Source organism: Phlebotomus papatasi, chromosome 1 (assembly GCF_024763615.1).
Source record: "Phlebotomus papatasi isolate M1 chromosome 1, Ppap_2.1, whole genome shotgun sequence".
Taxonomy (NCBI): domain Eukaryota; kingdom Metazoa; phylum Arthropoda; class Insecta; order Diptera; family Psychodidae; genus Phlebotomus; species Phlebotomus papatasi.
In genome coordinates, this window is record NC_077222.1 from 81,492,722 (window position 1) to 81,517,044 (window position 24,323).

At 35.6% G+C, this 24,323-nt stretch overlaps 1 long non-coding RNA gene across 1 annotated transcript in view; it reads right to left on the minus strand.

Moving 5' to 3' along the window:
• Positions 1 to 19,763: 19,763 nt before the first annotated feature.
• Positions 19,764 to 24,323, minus strand: part of LOC129810348 (uncharacterized) — a 158,143-nt gene continuing 153,583 nt past the window's right edge. The window contains exon 4 of the long non-coding RNA XR_008752726.1: positions 19,764 to 19,938. This is a non-coding gene — a long non-coding RNA (uncharacterized LOC129810348). The remainder of the gene's footprint in view (positions 19,939 to 24,323) is intronic.

Consider the following 24,323-nt stretch of genomic DNA (forward strand, 5'->3'; position numbering starts at 1 on the left):
ATTGGTCAAGTGGTAAAGTACACGCTAAAAGATGCAAATGTCCCGTGTTCAAATCCCGTTGAGGTCATCAGGATTTATCTGAGATTCATTATAATCTCAGCTTTTGTGATCCAAGGTGAAATCTGATCTCGTCTGATCGGGCCCAGATATCAGATTTACAATGTTTTGACACTTATATAAATCACGAATATCATACGAGCTAAAAATTAATTTTCGTGGACGGCCGTTTCATCCGTCATGTCCATCCCGTCTGTCGTATAACCATTTCTAGAGAGAGAACGGAGAAAGATATCGGCAAACGGTTTTCGGCAAAGATTAAATGTCGATGGGTGGCTAGAAATAGGAGAAGTCAGATCGATGAAAATTTGTTTTTTCAGAAACTCTGCCCCGTATGGCATCGATCAATCTGAAATTTTAGTATGTTGTAGCTCGACCCAAGACCTGTTGATTAAAAAAGTCAAGCTACCCCGCCCCCTAGACCCGAGCTATATATAAGAGGTTAAGAATTTAATTTTCAAATTCCCATAACTCCGGTTCTAATTGTCAAGATGGGGATCTCAATGGCGCAGTAGCAAGACCGCTGGTCTTGGGCGGACGAGATCTCAGACTCGACTTCGTCTCTCAAGACTGTGAGTTCGAGTCCCGCCCGATGCAAACCACTGAATGTCAGAAGAATACATTTTCACTGTGATAAAACGTAATATAATGCACCGTCTCTACCCACAAAAACTTTGGGAGCATGGAAGAAGCATCCACACTACGGGGAAGGCGCTCCTGGGCGGTCTACACATAGACTTAGCGGATTGTTCCACCACGGAATGCAACAGCAATATAGCATGGTTACATTATAACAAAGTATTCCGATACGATTAATAATAATAATTGTGAAAATTTGAAAAATTTTGGTTTTTTGAAAAGCTTTTGTAGAATACTACAAATCTTTTGACACCCCGACTGCATCCGAATTAATCGAAGGCCCGATTAATCGATAAATTGATTCTCAAAAATTCAATGTCGAATATTACGAAAACTAGACGATGGGTATGTATGTATGATTTTAGTATGTTGTAGCTGAGGTCGAGACCTTTCCAACGGTCGGGCGCAGAACTCTTCCCTCGATGTTCCCCGACCTGAGCTATAAATCAAACATATCTTGACCGAATTACATTTTCGGTGTTTCGCATCAATCCGTACTCCAACTCACTGTACCCCGACCCGGCTCTTACTATACCGAAGTTGACCGGACTCTTTCCCTAATATCACTGATGTGCAACAGCAAAATAATGTTTTTTCAAATGTTCTATCAATTTGCTGTACCTTACGAGAAATTCTATAAAAGTAAGAACCTAGATTCCCCTAAGTCGGAAATGTTTTAGATAGTTCATTACAAAGAAAGCTAGACTATTAGTTATTATAATTTTATATTGGTAAGTATGAGATATAATATTGAATTTTGTGAGAAAAGTCTATTGTTTATAAGTAATTCAAATGCATAATTTCTGGATAACGGTATTTTTATGATAAAATTATATTCATGAGAAGATTTTTGTAAACAATGCAAGTCGTCCTGTGCATCCTTTTAATGGATTTGAAGATATTTAGGGATTTATGGGGAAAATCTGGAACATTTCAAGGAAAATGAAGAGCTAGGGATATGGCTAGTTCCTGGAATATTTTCCTTAAGTCCTGCTCCACACATCCTTGAGTCATTCTTTAACACCAATGTAATAGGATGTACCATTTTTGAGATAAAGCAAATTTCACAAAATATTTCTAACCAATTTCTTAAAGATTTTCATCTTAATCTAGCTCAGAAAGCAGACGTTATGGACCATAACTTTCTTCGGGATATGTACTCGGGAGACACCAAGGAACCCGAAAATACCGGTTATTTGAATTCACACGGAAAAGTTTTCATTTTGTTGCACAGTGCATTTATTAACCGATTTTAATGAATTTTTTTTTCTTTTGTTGGCCTTCTCTACTCAAAATATTTATTATAAAAAATGACCACTGATAAGCCCAGATAAGCTTATACGGGCTTCAGACCCAGGCTTAGCCATATGGCTTAAATTCTCTAATTTCATATCGGTTAAGTTTTTTTTTGGAAAATTTTGACTTCTTATTTGAATACTAAGGGCAAATGACTTATTATATTATGAAAAATCAATAAAATCTGATGCTGTTGATGGTTTTGAGATCCTCGGGAACTGAGCTAAACCTCTGGTCTGAAGACGGTCTTATGGTGGCTGAGATTCTTTACGAGGGAGCTCGAAATGCGTGCATCACAAAATACTTGAAAATTCAATTGTGAATTAAATATTAATTAGCCAATATTATTCATTTCTGGCTCCGAGAACAGTTTGGTTGATGCGATTCTTCACCCCCAAAATTCAATTCACAGTAGAATTTTTAAATATTTCGAGTTGCATGGAGCCCGACTTGCATGTATTTCGAAATCACCTGTAATGAATCCCAGCTATCAGAAGCTTATCTGGATTTTTCACTGGTTTAGAAAATAATTCAAAAATATTTTTTTCCCTTTGAGAGAAAGGAAAATGGCTTATCAAATCTATCTAAAGAAATCTGTCTGGTCTTATAAGCGCCAGTGAAAAAATGAAATATTTCTTTGGAAAGATTTAGTCTCAAATTTCATTAATGAGTTTGAAAATTATGAAATTGAGACACTTGTTATTATTTTTATGCAAGTTGGAAGTATTTAAGAACTTTACCCTGACAAACCACACTGTACATCGGAACCAGGAATGTCTTCATTTAGATTAACATCATTATTGAGACTATCCATTTTCTCCCACTGGCAGTGACTAGTTGTAAGGTTTGGCCTGAGGAGAAATTCTTTTAAGACTTCCTCAACACCAGGAATTGCCTGGTGAGTGCTTCAATGGACTCTTAAATTGTCTTATCGTCCAGGCGCTGTTTTCTCGCTAACTTCTTGTGCGCTGTTCTTTAGCTGATGAGAGACGAACAAATTCATTCCTTCAATTTTGCATTACACTTCTTGCAATTTTCCCTCCAGTTTCTGTTGTTGTTGTTTTTTTTTTTTAAGACAATCTTGCTATTTTTTGGAGTGTGTGAAATCGTGAGATATGTCAAAGCGTCTATTTTTACTTCATCACACATCTTAATTATAAATTTTGCAGTGTTTGGTGCAAGTTGGTGCTTCTGCCTCTGGAGCCGACTCTTGGTGGGTGTATCTATAATCAGTGGCATGAAAGCTGAACAAACTGCTACTTAATTGGTTGTGTGGTTGTGAAGCTCAGGAGATTTCTTTCGTCTCTTTGGTAGGTGAGAGATGAGGAAGAAGCACACACAAATCTCCACTTGGAAGATGATTCAGCGTGCTAAAGAAGAACTTTCACCCCTCCGCGCACAACAAAAAGCCATCCCAGCATCATTTGGGAAGAACTGGATGGAAGATGTGAAAAAGGGCGCCAGAGGAGGAAGAGGACAGTTCACTTTAGAGGTATGTTAATTCTCATTCGAATTTAACTTGCATTTCTAACTTGCATCACGTTTTTTGCACCATGGAAGATTTTGACTTTTGATAACGCTGTGAGAACTTGACTCTCTCTCTGTCTAGTTTCCTTTGCTCAATTTTATAGTCTTCTTGCACTATGAGCTCATTCCATTCTCATTTTTTTCTACCTTCCACATTTAATTTCTTTTAATTATTTCACTCACTCGAACACCTCTGAGTTCTTCTGTTCCCTCGATGTTTTTAACTGAGATTTTTTTTTAACGGGTATACCTTTGTACCAAGAAAAAGTTAAAAAAACGCCATGTACGTGAAAGAGTGTCTTAACGAGATGTGCAATTTTTTTCTTTCACGATGTCCAAAGATGGAACTAGAAATGCAAGGGAAGCATCCACAAGAGTGTCCTCAAGATTACTCTTTGGAGAGTGACTAACCGATACTTCTGACCTCTTTTCACCTGTCAGGTTTGCTCTCTATGTTACTATTCTTTCTATTGTTTTCCCTGATCTATAAAGTCACATCGTGAGATCTCTGGACCATCAGATTCTGCTTAGACATTTAGGAACAGCTACCTTGCACAACATTGGAAAGCTTTGTTAAAAAACAATCTGTCCAAAGTTTGGTGCTTTATTTACTGCATTACTTACTGTTTACCGCTTCTCAACCGATTGAAACCGAAATAATTTTAAGAGTAAAAAATTTGATTTTCGGACAAGAATTACTTATCGATTCATAACAGGTTCATTACCGGTTCACAGACGATTTGAACCAATTTATAAATCACTGAAAATATTTACCAAAATACACCTTAAGAGTAATAAAATTGAATTTCGGAAAAAATAATTTTCGGCTATGAACCAGTTCATCACCGATTCGTTCATAATCGATTGAAATCGATTCAGGCTTGTTAAGAATTTCAATACCTTTCCATCGAACCCAAACACGGTACCATTCGGTTTAGAATACGCTCTCTAAAGGCTTTTTTAACGTTTCACCTTGAAAAACCGGTATTGGGAATGATTGATTGATTTATTTATTGTCATCTCTGTTTTTTGTCCCACCTCTCATTCGGCCATCGCCGTCTTAGCGTCGGAAAGGATGGAAAGTCCCTTCAGTAGTTGTATATTTTGCGACCATACATAAGCACGTAGGTCACATTACATGGGAAGATGAGTATGCTCACAGAGAAAACTTAAAGAAAGCCTAGCCATAAAGGCTGTTTGACTTTTTACGTAGAACGCAAAATTTTTAATAGTGTGGATTGATATAGATTAAAACGATTAAAACACTTGTTTATAGACATGGTAAAAAACACTAAGCAGACGTCGACTTCAGGGTTCCCTCGATATCCTCACCGCTTGCAGCATAGATCTAGGACCTGATATTCTCCATTGAGAGCACAGGAAATCTCAATGCCATATTATTGACAATGAGTGGAGCCGAAAAATTGACTAATTGCACAAGTCCTGTAGATCTTGGTTGGGGGACCACACAAAGCACTCGTTTCAACGGTATTTTCGTATAAGAATGACATTTCCACCTGGGTAATCTCTAAAATCGAAAAATGAAAGAAATTGCACGACGCGTTTTCGATAAATCCCAAAAAACATGGTTTTGGAGTGGATGTTTGGACACTGAAAAAAAAGAAGCTACGATTAACTTTTTCTCGTCACAACTTTAACACTTTTCGGGTGTAAAAATATATCAACATTTCTTAATGTTTATTTTACACCTTTTTAAGGGTAAAATTAGCATGAAAAAGGGTAAATTTAACCCATAATAACCTAAAAAGCATAATATTTACACCGATTTCGGATCAACACTGCAGGGTAAAATTAACATTTCCGGCATGTTATTTTGACTTTTTTGGATTTCTCGTCAGTGGAGCGGAAAGTGTTAATTTTCCCAGGGTCGACTTATGGGGGCGGTCCTCCGAAGATCCCACGTCTTAGTCTCCAACCATTTAGAGGCTATAGGCATGGTAACGGCCGAACGTACTGACAAACAGCGTGACATAAAAAAAATCGAGATTTCAAATTTCCAAAATCCTACCAAAATATTACCCCTTGAGGGGTAAGGAGTCGAAATATATGTAACTCAAAATCGAGAGAACTGACTCTCTGTGGAGTTCGAGCAGTAATAATATTCGGAATTCTTATTTTTTTTTTTATTTTCATTTATAAAATTGGTAAGCAAAAGTATTTTTGAATAAAAACTCTCAAAATCGAAATATTAGGTATAATCCGAGCTTATACCATATGTAAAAGAATTGCAAAAATGTAATTCACTTATATCAACTTTCATCCAGTGATGATTTCGGAGAGAAAATTCTCATGAAGAGTTCATGACAAAAGCCACATCTTTCTTGACCACGTTGCAGTATACAATACAGTATAGGTACATGAGATAGAATTTTGCAATGGAGCAAATGAGAATATTCGAGGAATTTTTCAAACAATCCGTTTCCCTTTCATTTTCACTTTCAATTTGGATGGCGATGTCGTGCCAAAATATTGAGAAATTCTCCAAGATAGATGTTGAGTGATACTCGATCTCTCTTTAAATTCTTTAAGCGATCTTGAGTCTATGACTCCCCCCAGTAGCAGCATCTTATAATTCTCAATTGTAAAGTGATCAAATTGTTGATGGATTTTTTGATTGGGCAATTTATAGGCCTTTCTATAGGGTGAAAGGGAGGAATAATGCCCACGAATACTCTGAAGAAGCTGTAGGGAGAATAAATCGAAAAAGAAGTCTATGATCACGATTCCAAAACACTGTGCTTCAGACTTTGGAAGATCCTCAGAGAAGATCATTGGTTTTTTTCTTCTTAGGATCATACACTTCTCCCTCTGTCTTGATCATCTTATTCTCTGCTGGTGCTTGCTTCTTTCATTTGCAAAATATAACAGTTCTTTGAGCATGTCACGTGTTTATAGTGCATCCAACGTAACGTAACAATAATTCATGCAAGTTGTAAATCACTCAAGGGAGGCGCATGAAAGGTAGCAATTATTTCTCATGTGTGAGTGTTAAGCAAAAATCACTATGGGATTTTTGAATGAAGGAGAAAGATTCCCTCACAAGTCACAACTCTCATACTGAAAGTGCGATCGCGAATGATCGTGCAATAGAGCGTGGATCGATTGTGAGTGATTTTGTGAATGAAAATTCTCACTCTTCTGGGATGATCTTACCTCAAAGGCCATAAATTCCATAAACAGTGGATTGAGAAATATTGCGTAAATGAATTCTCTCAGGTCACCAAGCTAAATGCTAGCCCTTACCAAAAAAAAAAACTCCAGCATAATACTGATTGAGTGAAAGATCACATGAGATCGAGAAAAAGGTGCCATTGATGAGGTTGATCTTCCACAATCTTCACCCTCTCTTATGCATCATCTCTATGGTGTGACTCATGCAAGTCACCGAGGCTCAAAATCGATCTATTGGAGGTGTAATAAAATCGTCAAGTGATTCTTCATATGTGTGAGGTAAGTTCGATCGCAGCATGATGAAATCGCGTAATTTCAATTTTCTACTCTTCCAACTTTTAAGTACCACCTCAGAATCTGTCAATTTACCTCATCACACCATACGGCCAAGCCAAACATATGAGAATCAACCAAATCACTTTGCTTGCCTATATCGAACAATCGAACACACTACATACATCTGATCGTATCGGTGTTCATCTATTAAAGATTAGGAAAAAATTGTACTTTAGACTTTTCTTATAGGACCCTTAATTTAAATCCAGTTCTTGATTAAAAAAGACTAAGCTGTTAAGATCAATTACAAGAAATTAAAAGTTTTGCTCCATATGAATTCCTGCAGAACACCCCTCCGCCGCAGGTGTAAGTAATTATTTTTAACACTAGGAACACTCTTATGGGGAATCAATACCGATGTGAGAAATATATATGAAAGAATCAAACGGGATTTGAAAATTTCGGGGGTAATCTACTCTTGTTAAGAGTGCGTTAACGTATTCAATTTTCAGAATCAACTGACTGTCTACAAGAGCATTATGCCATCGAAAGGCATGAGCGCTTCCTGCATAAAGTCTTATACACATCAGAAGGCACGTTTACTATTAGTATTTGAAGATGAACATCCTTCAAGAGTGATTCATATGGCGGCAGAGACTTTAGCCGCAGAACCGATTCTTCTTACAGATGTCAAATCAAATGCCAACAAGAGCGTAATGTTTCTTTGTAAATCTGGTTTTACCCTTCAGATCCACTACATCCAGGATTTCAATTGGGTTCATTATTCACTCGTCATTCCTCCATTCTATCTGAAACTGAAACAGTAGGTCGTTACCTGTGCCTACCTTGTTACTGCTTTCTGAGAGCATAAAAGGTGACACTGAACGCAGTTTTATAACAGTAACTTGTTTCGAATTTAGATAAATCCTACTAGCATTGTGTTAGTGAATATTGTGTTGACTGAAGCATAACTCCTAATGCCATAACCTGCTTTTGTACCAGCTTCAATTGTCAAATTAGATTTCAGTGGGGATGTTTTCTTGTGAAACCGCTTAACCTAGGCCCGTATTAGGGCCCGTTCCCAATTAAGGGCTATAAGGTTCAAACCTGCTCGTTTTTTGGACAAATTCCATGAAACAGGGCAAGCGCATCTTGATCTTGATAAGTCTCTATTGGCTCCATTCAGTAATAACCTTTCGAAGAGACAAAGCTAGTCCAAAGCCAAGCCAAACCTATTCAAAAATCTACCGGAAGCCTAAAGTGCTAGTTCATAGGGGGAGGTGGGGCTACTTTGAGCTGTGGGGCTACATTGTTATACGACTTTTTCACCTATTTCTAAATTAAGCTGGTTCTTACAATTATTTCATTTAGATCCACAATTATTTTGTTTATCCAAATTACATCATGTTAAAACTCAGATTCTATTAGAAATATGCGAAAAAATCGTATAACAATGTAGCCCCACCTCCCCCTATACCCACCGCTTTAGCGCTAATTGTTCTACCATTTCGAATTTCGGTAATCTTGACACTTCAATAGCGTCAACAATGTCAACAACAGTGTGCAAACGTTTGCTGCAAAAAGTGAATTTTTGCGTAATTTTGCGGAATTTCAGGATGTCAGAACATTTTAATCGCAATCATTAAGATAAATGTCAATTTCATGAACTTGCTCACTTTTGTGTAACTCCTCGGTTTAAACGTTCGAACTTCCAACGGGTTTTTAGGTAAGTTTTCTCTCATATACAGTACCTGCTTTGTAATCCGGGTGATTGGGAGACAAAATGACAGATGTCCGCTTCGTAATCCGGATGGATTTTTTGAATTTGTTCAACGTCTCGAAAATATAATACAAGTTTTTTTTTGTAGAATTAGAATAAAAGTTTTAAAGAAGCTTAAAAAGACATAATTAGAGAATTCTATGCTATTATACTTCATTTATTAAACAAAAACATCACAGGATAGTTCATTTTCATTTCTGAACACGCATACATAAATAACCTCAAAAGTATTTTAAATGTAACCGTCGAGAACTTGTCCGGATTACGGCGATCCGGATTATAAAGCGGGCACTGTACCTTCGAATCGGTAAAGGAAAAACCTCAACCGGAGCGACCTCTCAAATCGGGAAGGTTATTACTGAACGAGAGGATTAAAGCACTCGTCTGATGTTACATAAACTGGGGTAATCGCATACATAGATTGGGACCATGTCCTCAATTTGATTGTACTCTCTGCACATTATGTTACAATAGGTTTTAGGTACGCATCCTATTCACATGATTTTTTTTTCAGACAATGATCGGTTAAAAAGTTAGCAATCTGATCAATGGTAGTTTCATTTTATGTTTAAAGTCAAAATTAGCATTATTTTTTATTCATTCACGGGACGACTTCAAGACCTATAACTAGCCCTGAGCTCTAAAAAAGGAACCTCAGAGTCATAGACACACTACTTTTTATTCTGAAGTACGGAGGTTCCTTAAAAGAGATATAACCACTTGGGAGAAACTAGCGATAAAAATATAAAGTGATGACAATGCAAACAGGAGTTTTCCTAAAATATGATGGTTTCGTAGCTTGAGCTTCCAGCAAAGTTATACAAAAAAGTCTAAATAATGGAATAGTAGACAGAATTTAAGTATGGCCATAAGTGTGAATTTTCTTCAGAAAATTTCACACCTCCAGGCCACATCACTGATAAGTGAAGCCTTTAGAATCCAAGGATTAGCTTGAGCTTATTTGGGCCCTTGTACGTTTAGGATCTCAAATAAATTATGCAGAAATTGCCCTTCAGACCTAAGGCTTAGCCATATGACTTAACTTCTCTAATTTCTTATAAAGCATTATTTTTGGGAAAATTTTGACTTAGGATCGCATTATTCAAGGCAAATGACCTATTAGATTCGAAAAAAAAAACAATGGAATTGGTTATTGTTTATAATTTTGAGACTTTCGAGAACTGGGCTAAACCTCAAGTCTGAAGACAGCTTTATGCAACAAGGTCTTTGCAACGTAGATGCTATACTGAATTTTTTCTTATAGCTGGTGAATGGATTCCCGTAAAAATTTGAAGGTAATTTTAAAAATGAATTATTGATTTATCCGGAATACGGCCAATAAGTAAACTTTTGACTCGATGCTTAATCTAACCATAACCTATGGCATCGTACCAAAATATTCTCAAAAGAATGCCGATTGATCCAATTAAAATAAGCATCTCAAATTAATCAAGTAAAGCAATATTGTTCCTGAAATATGCCTTTCAATGCTTCTGAGGATCGTCTGCACCAATGTCAGTGACTCACTTTATCAAGATGTGTTCACGTAACTGGCGTCGCGTGTTCGAGAGCAATAAAGTTGGTGCTCCGGTGCGTCTCTTCGTCGTGCAATTTCTCAAAAAATTGCTTTTGAGTAGGGTGGAAAGTGATTGTGTCCGATCATTTGCAATTATAGGCGCGATCGCTTGAAGATGAGTGGGATTTTTGATGTTTGGTGTCTGTGTATATCATTTAAGCTTAAAAAAAAGACATGGAATCTCAATGGTCGATGTATGGGATCGCCTAAATGTGAATTGCAATATACCATTCACAAATGGGAGTGAATTTTACAAGGCAGGAAATATTTAAATTAAATGACAGAAATAATCCAATATTATGTCTCTGGTTCACCAGTTTAAACGATCGAACATAAAGATCAATTTGACGATGATTTTATATAGACTTTACAGATTCTCGTCTGGTGAAGATTCAAAGAAGTGATCTATGATGAAAAGTCACAGACTTTGCCTTTCATCTCATAGGAGATCTTCTGGCATTTCGTCTGTCTATCTGGTCACAAATAGGTAAAGCAAATAGACAATTCTCATGTGATAAAGAAAAGTTAATCAAGAGAGGTCAGAATAACGTGTGTAAAGTCTACAAAATGGTATAAATAAAGAATATTGTCATGATCCACTTGTGATATACTTTCGAAACAGGTAAAATATCTCTGCAGTGTACCACGAGAGGAACCTCATAGATAAAATAAATAATGTGATCTTATATGAGAAATAATCTTGTGTAGGTTTTTTTTTTAATGAAAGTCTCCCCTCGATTATGTGCAGGAGTGATTTCTCAATTTAGTAATTAATGTCAGCAAGAGTAGAAGAATATCTCTCATTGTTTTAATTGAAAGAAGGTGAGATGTGAAAATATGAGGAAGTACGAGGGAGGAAGAAGAGAAAACCGACCAACCTTTTCAAATATTTAAAGAAAAAACAACACGCAAAGTATAACGCGACAAACTGATAAGACATTTTTTCCCTCACTTTTTTTTATTGTTATTATTATTAATGGCCGTGTTTTCTAAGTTCACCAGACATACGGCAAAGAAGAAGAAAATATTGTGGACGAAAGAGAATATTTTTTATATGGATAGAGAAAAGAAAAAAATAAAACGTTCAAAGTGGGTCGATAATTGACGTCAATTGAACTTTAAGGTGCGCACAGTGTTACATCTTTGGTCTTTTTTTTTGCTTCATCACAAAAAAATTCATTGAGAATTCACGATGGAAGCAAGAAGATTGGTTGGAAGGTGTGTGATAGATTAACATTTAATAAATCTCCATTGAATAGCGCATGAGATCAAAAATGATCACGAATCAAAATTTTAACCAATTTTTTGTCTCTGTCGTGGCAATGTTCCTGGAGTGTCGATCGCGAAGATTTTGTGGTCGCGCGTGAAATCTCACAAAGGGTGACGATCATGAACTATAGTGACATTTTACTCTGGATTTGGCATTTCGTCCCCTCACCCAGCTCCAATGACCCAAGATTGTAAACACAGGTGAAAATTTACAAAGTTTTTTTCAACCATTTTGAAAACAAATTTGTAAGAAGACTTTCTTGTCTTCTTGTGAAGCTTTAACTTTAACTGTGTTATCACACTTGCACATTAAAATTTTAATATGATTCACATTAATTGTCGCTGGTGAAAGTCCAAATGTGTAATTAGTGTGTTTGAATCATTTTATATTCAAAATTTGATCTATTTGTTGATAAAAAGGTAGACTTGGCCCGCAAAATTTGATATAAATTGATTTATAGCATTAATGCGAGAAATTAATGCGATTTTCTCTTTAATTTTTTAATGTGATAAATATTTATGCTTTAGGTAAATTTAAACTTATTTTTGCAAGCCAAGTCAACTTCTTTATCAATAAATAAAAAAAAACCCAAATATTGAGTGACTCAAAGACACAAATAACATATTTGGACGTTCACAAGCGACAATTAATGTGAATCACATTAAAATTTTAATGTGCAAGTGTGATAACGCCGTGACAGTTACAAGTTTGAACATCTCACCTTAAGAGAATGTTCGAACTTGTAACTTAGTTGCTAGAACTCAGAAGTAGTTTCGTATTATTCTTGTAGGCAGTTATTATATCTCACCAACAATTATTGGACCAACTCATGGATAATAAGGTAGTGTTCACGAGTTCGAGAATTTCCCAAAGTTTTTCCACTATATATTTTTTTCATTTGCAGAATCATGAGTAATGAAAACCGATTAATAAATCAAAGCAAAGGATCTCCAAAATTAGCTTATCTGGAAAAGAAAATTTAACGGTTGGCTCATAACCCGTTCATTAATGCATATAACCAGTTGAAATTGGTTCAGACTCATCCAAGATTTTTAAACCTTTCAAATGAATCCACTCCACACTAGTTCCAATCAATTGAGAAAGATTTTAAATGGAAGTCTGGGCCATGAAAACCTGTTATTAAGAATTATTCAAAATTTTATTTTCAAGAATTGAGCTTTATAAGTCCTAAACGTAACTTTAGATTCGACAAACCCCCTCACCTTCTCCAAAGAGCGATAACATTTAAAATATTATCTAAAAAAAAAGAGCTGACAAAGCGTCCCGTACTTTGTGAATTTCTCGAACTCACGACTTTGATTTGATGCTATATCTCAAAAGTACTTTTACATAATATTTACTATTTATTTGATATCAACCAATTGAAATCGAATCAAAAAATCACTCAAAAGATCCCCAGAAATAGTTTTAAGAGTAATAAATTTGATTTTTGTACAATAATTTCTTAACGGTTCGTAACCGGTACACAACTAATTTGAACCGATTTATGAATCACTCAAAAAATTGCCCCAAATACACCTCAGGAGTAATATAATTGAATAATGGATAAAAATTAGTCATCGGTTACGGACCGGTTCATTACAGGTTCATAATCGATTTGAACCGGTTTAGTCAGGGGCCTCTCGACATTTTATTTTTCCATACGTTTTTGCATAGAGGCACTGAATATCAGTCTGATATATCGTCGGTTGCGTCTACCTCTGTCGTATCTGCATTTCCTTTGTGTCAGCATTTAACGCAAAATGGGACGTCTGTATTGTAGCTTGCACCGAATGCAGATACAAAACAAATGCAGATACGACAGAGGTAGACGTATCCGACGATATTTCGAAATTGTGCATTAAAAGCTATTTAAAAATACATATTTCATAATGTTCTATTCTATTTCATAATGTTATCTGCAAAAATTTTATAAGAAGTGAAAAATAACTTCACTTTTTATTAGACTTGATGGGCCCCTGGGTTTCGTTTTATCGGAAATAGTGGACCTTTCCAACAAGCCCAAATATGATACCATTCGGATGAGAAATACGCTCTCTAGAGCCTTTTTTAATGTTTAACCTTGAAAAACCGATATTAGGAATAATTAATCGGGATTTTAGTCGAAATATTCGCCTTGGTAATCTCTAAAATATATCCAAAAATGAAAAAAAAAATCACATAACGCGTTTTCGAGCAATCCCAAAAAAACATGGTTTGTAGAGAAAGGGGGGCGGGCGAACTGAGGGAAATGTTAATGATCCCACAGTCGACCTTTAGGAGGTATACCGAAGATTTCAAACCACTATCTCTCACTGTTTGGCCTCTACCTGGCCAAACGGCTCACAGGCTGGCGAGCTGGCGATAGCTGGACGAACAGACGGATAAACAGCGTGACGCTAAAAAAAACTCGAAACTTCAGATTTCCAAAATTCTACCAAAATGCGACCCCTTTCGGGGGTAATAGTTTTGGAGAAAAACGTAAGAGATGCGAGAAAAATTAAGATCATGTTAATGGTCGATAGATCGATTTATGGATCCTCAAAACTTGCAAGTTTCTATCTCTAACCTTTTGGTCTCTAAATCTAGCATTGTTCAGATGCCAGACAGACAAAGGCGAATATTTAGTCGTTTGTATCAGTCGTTGTCTAAAATGTGCGTTAATAGGTATAGTGCATCGTTAAAGGAAATTTATAAAGATTTGCTATAAACATTTTGCATATCCTGGCTTACAAATAAATCGACAATGCGAAGAAAAAAATCGATATGAGTACAATTTAGACGACGTGAAGGGTTATCGAAGCTCGTCAGGAAGATTCCATTTCTTCAAGGAAAACACATCAACTCTTTGTAGATCATTCGGCTTCAGCTCCGATATTGATTAAGGCTAGAATTTTGAGTCAAAACTCTGGGAAAATTTCGCACGTTTTCCTTAAGAGATTCCATTTCCTGCCGAACTTTGGTATGCCTATCAAAATATTATCGACACTATGACAAAATATCAGTCCCTCGGAGAGCCTTCGGGGACTTGAAGTCTTTCTCTATAAACTTAGAGCAATATAGCGGATATTCTTTTTGTTAATTTTGCCAATAAAGTTATTTATTTATCTTTTTCTTCTTAGAACTTTCCCACATTTACTTGAGAAAGTTTTCTATGAGACAATGTGGAGAATTTACATGGCAAATTTTGCGAGTAAATTTCAATAAAAAGACACCATTGGTGGCGATCGTGAGTGATCAAATGGATCTATATTATTGTTTTAATATTATTATAAAATTAAAATTCTCGATAGAGGTCTTCGTAAGAAAGATCACGATTATTTTCGTATTACCAGCCCAAAAGACAATGTTACAAGATTTTCTTTAAGTATCGTCTTCAAACTTTCGCGTCTCTTTAGCAACATTATACGTATGAGTCCCTTTCCCATAGTGCATTATTCCACTCTAGAAAGAATGTCGATTCAGTGCTAAATAATTCAAACACAATTGTTATTAAATGTCACTTTTTTATATAATCAAAAATCTCTTGTACATTATTTTGATATCTAATGACGACATCATAGATCTATGTTGATGAGTAAAGGAAGGGCATAGTAAAGGTGGTTGGGTGAGAAAAGTAGAGGGAATAGTATGTGAGAAAAGCCAATTCAAAAGTGCACAATTTGAAGATGATGATGGTGAAAGTGATGCTGTGTGGGTAGGAAGACAAAATCGCGCCAAAAATTTTAATGTATATAATATTACCCACCATTTGAACGGGCCGTAGAGGAGGAGAAACAATAAGTCATCGCTCAATTATTCTTCCAATTAGACAATTAAATTGTACAGCAAATGCGGGTTTTTGTCATTGTTTTGGCGTTTCTTTTTTCTCCTTCAACCTCTTCACCAGCAAAAAGGTGGGAGTCGACTCAGGTCACTGAGTCACACAATTATCGAATCACGTCTCCCATTTCAAATGAAATCCATTTACTCACTGGAGTTTTGCTAACGAGCCTTCAATTGCCTCTCTGTCGATCAACGAGAACATCTTCTATCATCCAATCCACAAAAATATCTGTCTGGGAAGTCTCATGAAGAAATAATCTTTCTGCATTAGAAAGTGAGACAATCTCAAAAGCTCAGAAATGTTACCTCGTGTACTCGCACTTCTCGTAACAATACTATCATTTATATCAATTTCTATTGGTGAGAAGTATGTCTCAAAAGTGTCATAAAAATTATTAGAAACAAAAAAGGTTAGTATTTTATTGGGCTAGAGAAGTAATTAATGTCCAATAAGCCCCCATTAAAAGACAGATAATAAAGAGAAGAAAGTAATTGAAATGGGCAAAAAATTAAGCTTTAGTGAACAAAAGTTCAACAGTTTATTTCAAATAATTTCTTTTTTCCCAAGAAATAGGGCACAAGGGATACAATTAGGTAAACTTAAAATCGGACCTTAATTTTGTAACATTGAGATTTTCACATTACTCAAATCTGAAAAAAAGATGAGGAAATCTAAAAATTCCAGTTTAAGTCCTATTCGAAAATTTCCCATTTTATCCTATCCCTTATCTAACCTGTAGGGGGATTCTGTAATTTTCATGACATTATCATACGTCACACGTGAGTTCGAAACCTGACAATGCCAATCGAGCTTTTTTCACATATCATATGAGTTCGAAAAAGCAATTAATGGACTTTTTAATGAAATCTTTTTTTACTTAATGATATTATAATGCAAATGCAAATACAGCTAGTCTAGTACGGAGGGGAATTCTGTAATTTTCGTGGCATTGTCACGCGTGAGTTCGAAACCTGACAATGCCATTCGAGCTTTTTTTTGTGATATCATATGAGTTCGAAAATGCAATTCATTGAATTTTTAATGAAATCCCTTTACTTGATGATTTTATGAAAATACAGTAACATCATGGTTGATTGGTTTAACAAAATTTATTGTAATTTGAATTGCCAGAAATCTCAAATATGTGTCTTCTGACAATGCCACGTGAGCTGAAATGGCAATGTCACGGCTACAGAATCGCATTTTCAAAAAAGCTCTCCTAAGATTCGAACCCAATTTGTCATATGACATTTCCAGAGTGTTACAGAATTCCCCTCCAGGTTGATTTGTTTAATAAAATTTATTGTCATGTAAATTTCCAGAAATTTAAAATAAGTGACTTGTGACAATGCCACGTGAGCTAAAATGACAATGTCATGACTACAGAATCGCATTTTCGAAAAAGCGTTCCTGATATTCAAACACAATTTGTTATATGGAATTTCCAAAGTGTTACAGAATTCCCATACTGACCACTTTAGACGATTTCTGAGAACTGACGTCGCGATGTTTGTCCGTCTGGCTGACACCAGCTCTAGAGGCCAATTGGTAAAAGATAGTGACTTGGAACCTTCGAGGGACCCCCCATAAGTCGACTCTGGGACCATTAACATGACCCCCATTTCCCCCCCATTCCTCCCCTTACACTCTAAAACCAAGTATCTTGGGATTCCTCTAACGAGATGGACATTCCATTCACATACGGAAATACCGTTGAATCATTCTTAGTAAGGATTTTTCAAAGTCAAAAGTTAAAAAAAGCTCCAGAGTGTGCATTTCTTAACCGAATGGTACAATGTTTGTAGGGGCTCAAATAACTTACACACAAATTGCCTTTCTAATTAAAATATTTAATTAAAATTTTACTGATTAGTACAAGAGCCAAACTGGAACTGACTCAATGGCGGAGAAAATGCTTAGCTTCGCGGCATTCCCTCCGCACCAACTGCAAGTGCCATATAAAGAAATTTGCTTATTAATCAAATATTCGCGAACTGGACTTTGATATCAATGAGTTCGCGACATGTTTGAGCTCGTTGGAAAGGTCTCGGAATTTTTGGCAAGCCTGAACCGATTCCTATAATTAATTATATTACTGCTGAGGTGTATCTTGGACAAAATTGTGAGTGATTTATAACTCAGTTCAAACCGGTTATGAACCGGTAATGTACCGGTTATGATAACCCAATGGGCAAACAATTACTCCGACTCAAAAATGACTGGGTTTTGTTGTACAAGAAAATTGTCAAAAAATTACTCCTAATTGGAATCTTAAAAATTAGTCGTATTCGCGTCGAATTTTAGTCAGAGCATTACTCAAAATTGAGTTAGAAATACATTTATTTTACGGGCTTAAAAGTTACTCTAACATGAAGTAAAGTTCTTTTATCCCAAAACTATTTTGTACAATTTTTGGGAGATTTATGAATCGGTTTAAATCGGTTGCGAACCGGTGAACAGTAACTGATGCGAAAGTACTTTTAATGTATAGCATCTAAGTCACGAGTTCGTGCACTTCGTAAGGCCTCGGATACTTTGCCGATCCTTCTTTCCACAAACGCACAAAGTTGTAATAACTTTTATTTAAAATTTTATTAAAAAAACACTGTAGGGGAAAGTACTCTCCCTTCGAACGTTCATTCCTTGGAATAATGTGAATTTTCTTTTATTTTCTTAAGAGACTTACACATAATTATCACAGAATCAGCAATATTTAATGATAAGCTAACTGATATCTATAGAAATGTGAAACTCTCTCAGGACAATTAAAAGAAAATTCACAATATTCTAAGGCAAGAACGTTCGAAGGAAGAGTACTTTCTCCTACTCCTATAATTCTTTCCTATAAAAGTCATATGTTTATAGATGGCGATTTAGGGTTTTTGTAGGACCTCCTCCCTGTTAAGTCGACTAGCATCACTCACATAACTTTTATTCTTCCCAATGTCTTCCTCCCTCCTTTAAAAGTATGTGTTCTAAGTATTCCTTTAGGAAAGGTTCCAAAAAGGGTATTTCTCAATCGACACGGACAACTTCGGGTTTGTCGGATAGGTCTTGGACTCCCCTTATAATTCCGAAACGGTACTGATTTTCTATGAACTGATAATTATCCAATCGAATCTGTAGTTCCTTTATCCGAAATTCAATTGTGAGACTTTCTATGTAATTTTGAACAATTTCAAGGTGATCTACAAAAAACGGTTTAATCCGGTGAAATAAAAATTACGAAATAGAAAGGAATTTCACGAAAAGCTCGAACTCAGACCGCCAAAAACCTTTATTAATCAAGCCAAATATATAACTAAGTCACAAAGTTTAACTTTTTTTTGGGACACTTTAGCACTCCTTGTTTCAACAATAAGTTCACTTTCATTGAATATGCAAATTTACCTTAATTTATTATACCTGAGGATATTTTTTTTGAGCCAGGCGCAAGCGTGAAAAGAAAGCTAGCCAAATCTCTGCTCATTTTGCACACTCTGCTTCGAAGTTATATATATTGTAAAATCCCTTACAAAATGACAAGGACTTTTGGTGTATTCCTGTGTCACAAATACCATCTAATCCTCAACATTTTTCACTCAGAGTTGTTAAACAGTTCTCCCAAAATGCCATTATGTTAATCTAAGTGATCTGCTTTGTCGGTATACCTTTGAGTCTAAATTTTCGTATCAGGATATCACTTTCAGAGATTTTGTAAGTCTCTTTTCCATCTCAAATTGATCCTTGAGAGATCTTTTTTTTTCTTCATCCCGATTCACTTGGGTATTGAAGCAATTGGCAAATTTGTTGGAGATTTTGTGTCTCCAAATTGGTCTTCTTGAAGTGGCTAGTTTTGTGTAAAAGATTTTGAGTATTTTCTATTGAAACTGACCGAGGAATTTTTTTTTGGGATCGTTGATCGGTGTTTAAGAAGGGGATTACAATATCTTATATCTCCACGATCTAATGTAATAGGATGTCAAATATATCTATATATTGATAAGAGAGGTATTTGGAGAATGTGATAAATTCATGAAAATTGCAAAAGGTTTTGTCTTCTTCAACGCGGGGGAATTTTTCCAATTTTTCGCGCCACTTGTGTTTATGAAAAGGAATTCCTTGAAAGAAGAAAAAAAACCGCAAGATAAATTGTCCCAGTGCTCATCATCATCGCATTTGTTGGGCAAAAGATGAAGAATCACGAGGATGGAAGTGCTCAAGAGAGACAATTTAATAGAGTTGCTCTGCCATGGTGTAGAGAACACACACAAAATCGTAATATCAACATATGGAAATCTCAAAGTATTTTGCCATGGTGTCACTCCTTCTCTTTTCATCTTACCATATCCAAGGAGTTATTCAACTTTGCTCATCTGACCGCATAATTGTCAACTGCGCGTGCATTTCCATGGGATGGAGATGGCGATGATGATTGTTGCCTCCTAATTCATGAAATCACTCCTTCAAATCACTCGCGCCAACACTTGTGGCATGAAAATGGTAACAAAGTTCTTTTTCTATAAGAAAAAAAATAGAGAAACATAGATTAGGTGAAATAATTGAAGATGAAGATGATGAAAAAAAGTGTCTTTTCTTCCGGGTTTGTGGTGTATTTAATTGAACATGCGATTTATCTTTTCAACTGTTCTTCCTCAGCAGCCAACAGTCTCATAAATTGACAATTGAGAAAGTTTTGCACAATTTTTTGGGTGGTTATCCCTCCAAAATGAACCATGTTCCACTAAAATGTGACAAACTCACACCTCAGTGAATCTACAAAGTGCCCAGGTATTTTGCGTGTAATTTGGATATTTAAATTATTTTTTGTACTATTCTATTTCGTTTTTGTTTCTTGTTTTTTTTTCATTTTCAAAGTCTCCACCATACTTTGTGTAGGCGAGTTTTGAAGATGAATTTTAAAGACAATGTCATTACTTTGCCCACAATCACTTTTACGGTTTGTTAGACGCGAACATAGACTTTTCCTCTATCCCCAATCGTTTTTGCAGTCGTGTCGAAAAATATGTGTGTGTGTGTGGTTCTTTTTCCTTTAGTATTTTTCATCTTATTAGGTGCAATCAAATGGACGAAGTGTGACAACGACATCATCATCATCAAGAAGTTAGTTCCCTAATGAGCCTTGTCCACTTAGTCATCAGAAGACAACCCACAGACTCTTCTCTTCATACCGTTGAAGCTCATCCACCTTCGCCACCTTCAATTGTGATAATGATTTAACACTCTCACTCATTCAATTCACTAGCTCACGGAAGAGTTGTATATGAAAGTGCAAAATGCCCATCGGAAATGAAGCGACAGATGAGAAGTGGCGAAGAGAAGGTGTGTTTGGCTTGTCTCGTCAGAAAGTTCTTTAACCCACACTAGTTTACCCACAATCATTTTGTCCTCTATGAACGCCAAAGATAGCTCATCTTCGTTATCCACAAATGTTAGTGTGGTGGCATTGGTTTTGGTCTGTACTTTAACCTAAAGCAGTTTTTCTCAAATCTTAAATTCTTATCGAAAAATAATTTTGAAGAATGGCTAGGGTTAAGTGATAGAACTATACTCTTACGATGTAAGTATACCAGTAGAAGAATTCTGTAACAGTATGACAAAGTCATATGATAAATTCAAAAAATCTAATGTGGTGAATTTGGAAAAATTAAACGAAAATCAGATCCATATCAATTAATAAGCTATTAACTCTTTCACGTCATTAGGGTCATATATGACCCAGGGAAATTTTTTTTTTGACTATTTACATTAATTGAAATCTATCCGTTTGTGCACGACATTATAATAGAAGGATGTAAGATTCTTGGCTAATTTTCTCAAGAGTCCAGATATTCAGGAAAAGAAAATATTTGAGATCAGAAATCACGAATTTCGAACTTTGTGAAATGACTTTTCTTTTTCAAAATTTTTTATATTCATTTATTTTTTTCAGCAAAAAGTTGTCTAGAAACACAAAATAGAATATCCAAAGATTGTATATTGCATATTTTGATATAATAAACTACTCTCAATTTTCCAGAAAAGCGCGTAGAATTTTCCGGGTCGTATATGACCCTATTGTCGGCAAGGGAAAAGTTTATGAAAGTGTTTTCGTGCCAACAATGCTGTTGGGACAGTTGGGACATTGTTTTTCTTTGTGAAATGCAGGTGGGACATCTTGCTCCTGGACATTTCATCTTATATCTGATGAATTATAACATATTTTGCAATATTTTAGAGTATTCTGCAAGCGTCTCATATTGTGCAATTGTATTGTGTGTGAATAAATATGTAGATAAGTTTATTTTTGCCAAATATCACTCAAAATATTGTGACAGAGACTGTTCCAAGGGATTACCAGGAAGATTCCTTGAACACCAGGAGTACAGTGTTCATCAAAACAATCCAGTTTGCCATGGTTTGGGCCAAATTAATAACTTAAAGCAAGAAAACTCTTAAAAAGTCCGTGATATAGATTTTGAAAATGGTATGTATACTTCCCTTGCCGACAATAGGGTCTATTATATTTGATCATAAAGCATTAGGAAAAACTCAATTTTACATAAATTCACTTGCTGAATAAAAGTGTGACGCGAAAGAGTTAAGCTAGATCTTTTTCCAATGCTAAATTGATGCTCAATAGATTTTAATGTTGTTCTGTTCCTGAATTTACCACGAAAATTTGTCATATGACATTGTCATGTCGTTACATGACGTCCTACAGGTTTGAATACAATACCAGAATTAAATGGCATTAGGGAGTTTGAAGCTTGGGACTTAAGTTTGAAGGCACGGGACTAACATAACCAAAATTACAAATCATAGTGTTATTATGGGAAGGCCTAGTTTCTTTAAAACATTATCACTTTACAGCTGAATGTTGAAACGAAATATAAAGATAATACGAGGATGATCTGCATGTATTCTTATGTTTGAACGCAAGTTTGAACGTAAAATAGTAAATTTAAGCAGTGGATTAACGGTTAAGCCAAAAATTAGATCCCCGATTTCAAAGGTCTAATTTTCGGTTCACCGGTGGAATAAAGTTATCCAAATCAATCCAAAACTTCTTCCAAAAAATACGGTTTCGAGATTTTGGCATTCGATATTTTGGTCCTTTCGGGATTTTGGCGTACGAGATTGTGGCCGGCACTGATATAAATTGTTAGGCGAGAGAGGACAGTTTTACACACTTGAACTCAGTTACTAAACGAATATTAATCGCAATCGAACTGAGTCCAGTTAGCTTCTCTTCGATATTTTTCGATATTCGAAAGTAATGCACTTGCGAAACTACCCTTATCTAATTAGTATACAAAAATAAAACTACCAAAGACTTTAAGCGCTTATATTCAACTAACGAGTATTTTTCTTAACCTGGCGACCCATGGTTTCCTTCCCCAATATGAAGTTGAATGTGGTAATGTGAAAAAAAAAAATTATTATGTTTTAAAAGACATAGAAAACTCGAAGAAATTCACCTAAAGTGAAGATATGTACCATAAATCGAAGAGCTTGAAGTTCAGAGGATCGTAATAGACAATTCCCCTGGATGGACACGAATTATACGGAAACTCCAGTCACGATCGCGGTAGGAGAACACCATCATCATCAAGTGAGATTCCCCCTCAGTGATCCTCCAGCGACAACTACGAGGGATTTATGCTGAAATTCATTGAAATGTGTGGAAAAAACATTTTTGCACATTTAACAGAAGTAATTCTTTTTTCATGCTCTAATATCCACCTTGGGGTGTTTTATTGATTTATGTTCCCGCTTTCTCATAATGACCAATTAGGGGATTGATTTTTTTAAAAGATATGTTGGCAAGAATTCTCCTATCATTTTTCCTAATCACATAAGGTATTATTTAGCAATTCATTTATTTTCCAAGCAACTTAATTGAAAGTATATAGGGAGTCTTAAATCCAGTCATTTCATGTTCTAAATAAAAGAGTACCAATTCACACTCTGACAAGGAGGAAGATCTCCATTGGAAAGCAACAACAATTACGCACGAAATGACCCATCCGAGTCTCCCACTATTAGCTCTCTCTTCCACAACTCCCATCTCAAGTAGCCATAAAATCATCTAATAGATCGCCGTTCCCGTACCACAGTGTTCAACAGTTCCTGCAGGCAATGTGAAAGAGAAGAAGAACTTTATTCTAAGATGCAACACTCTAAACGGTGAATTGTTAAACTCGTATCGCAATTTTGTTTTATTTGCGCGAATTGCATTACCGTGTTACAATTATTTCGTGATTCACAAAAACCTCTTCTACAGCTGCTGTTTGCCTCTCTTCCGACACAATCTAGCTAAAAACTTTAGCTCAAGGGAGATATGTATATATATGTAAATATATATAGTAAAGTCATACCCCTGGGAGCCTACCATAACTCTCATATAAATAACTTCTGTAATTACCCTGGAAATTAAGTGAAAATTGATGATTTGTCATATCACGTAAGTTCAATTAAGTAGTGCTCATATATAGCAAAAGGGGTAGGTAAAATAGGCATTTTGCGAAATGCTCGAGCGCGCGAGTTCGATGCTATTGCATTGAATTAAAAAACGGATTTGGATTATTTGACCAGTTCGTTTTACAAAATCAATTTATTGAAAATAGAATCTTTTGCTTTTATCATCAGTTTAATTTTTATTAAACGTACAAAATATTCAGAAAACAAATATGTATGGAATATAACTTGTCATTGATTCCTAATAATGTTATCTGTTCTTAAACTTTATTTAATTTGTAGTAGGGATTGAGGTAAATACGGTTACAGTAAACTCTCTCTCAATTGGGCATTTGGGGCAAAATGTCATCCGGTTTATCGACAGATTTGGGCGTCAAAGCCTTTGTAAATTAAAAGCGCTCAATTATAAAGAATCACGATAAAA